We start from the raw sequence: 1,590 nt of genomic DNA on the forward strand, positions 1-1,590 counted from the left end.
TATATACATACATACTAACATGCTCAGAAACACGTACACACGCACATACTATTTCCTTGATTTTGATTAAACAGTGGTGCATATTTTAATCAACAATCATTTTGCCTAAAGTTGCACGTTGGGCCATTTTCAGTATACAATTACACACGTTTTACTTAACAAACCACAGTTGTCTTCTCTTTACCGCCAGAGATTAGGCATACCCGTAATAGTCTCTCGTACGCAGTTATATTCAGACCAACGGTTATTCAACCATTGCAATATTTCTAGGGTTAGACTAAAGTAGAATTTAAACAAACTGGAATTCATACCATTTCGTTAAACAATTGTCGTCTACGAGGTGGTACGCAATTCTTTGAAATGTCGTCCTAAAATCTGACTGGCCACTACGACGACAACCAATATATTTACAACTGGATCAACTCAGGAATTGTTATGTCAGAATAATAGTTTCCTTTCATAGCAAAGGTGATAAGCTCACGATTCACCGAAGAATAACCAGCTAGTACTTGATTTCACAAATTTTATAAAGCCATTTTAGTTACATCGTAGTATTTTCAATCGTTTCATTAGAAATATGACCGATCTAGTTTTTCATTCTTTTGCCGTTAATTTTTGTTGTACCTTCATAACAATCATGCGTTGTATGACATTATCGGTCATTTGTTTACAATTCGTATTATGTTAAAATGTTAACACTTTCTCATGAATGACATTATCGTCTGTTTTGTTGCAGATGCTTTCAACAAATACACATATTTATGTTCATTAATCCACCAACCTATGTATTCTGCGATTTGTGACATTATGCATGGCACGTAATATTTTCATTCTGCGTTTAACATGTTATGAAGCTTTTAACACTACGTTAAACAACTTAATTCTTATTCGAGGCCTTATTCAATCAGAAATCGCTTTATTAAATATTATTTAGCTACTGCAGACCGATAAGACTCTTATAAATATCTCGTAGACTTTTCTGTTCCATTCAGAAGTAAGCGTAATTATTACCATGAATAAAATGAAGATTAAACTATATATACTCGCCCGCCCATCCATCCATCCATCCCTCCATCCGTCCGTCCGTCCGTCCGTCCGTCTGTCTAGTTTAAATGAATAACCGGGAAGAAAATAGCTGGTATTTTAGTTATTTGATTACGATCGTTTTGGTAGTCGGTAATCAATGATCAGTGTATATTATATCGATCATTAACCATATCATGTTATGGTATGATGAAGTACAATTTATCTGAGGAATTATCGTGGCACTCCGTCGGTTACAACGACGAGCGTTCCAGTTGATCTGATCAACGGAACAACCTGCTTGTGAAATTAACGTGCAAGTGGCTGAGCATTCCACAGACACGTGTACCCTTAATGTAGTTCTCGGGGAGATTCAACGTGACACAGAGTGTGACAAGGCTGGCCCTTTGAAATACAGGCACAACAGAAACAGGAAGGAAGAGTGAGAGAAAGTTGTGGTGAAAGAATACAGCAGGGTTCACCATCATCCCCTGCCGGAGCCTCGTGGAGCCTTAGGTGTTTTCGCTCAATAAACACGATCCTATGACCGCGAGTCCGCTGCCCTAA

This window comes from Octopus bimaculoides, chromosome 15, assembly GCF_001194135.2.
Source record: "Octopus bimaculoides isolate UCB-OBI-ISO-001 chromosome 15, ASM119413v2, whole genome shotgun sequence".
Classification (NCBI taxonomy): Eukaryota; Metazoa; Mollusca; class Cephalopoda; order Octopoda; family Octopodidae; genus Octopus; species Octopus bimaculoides.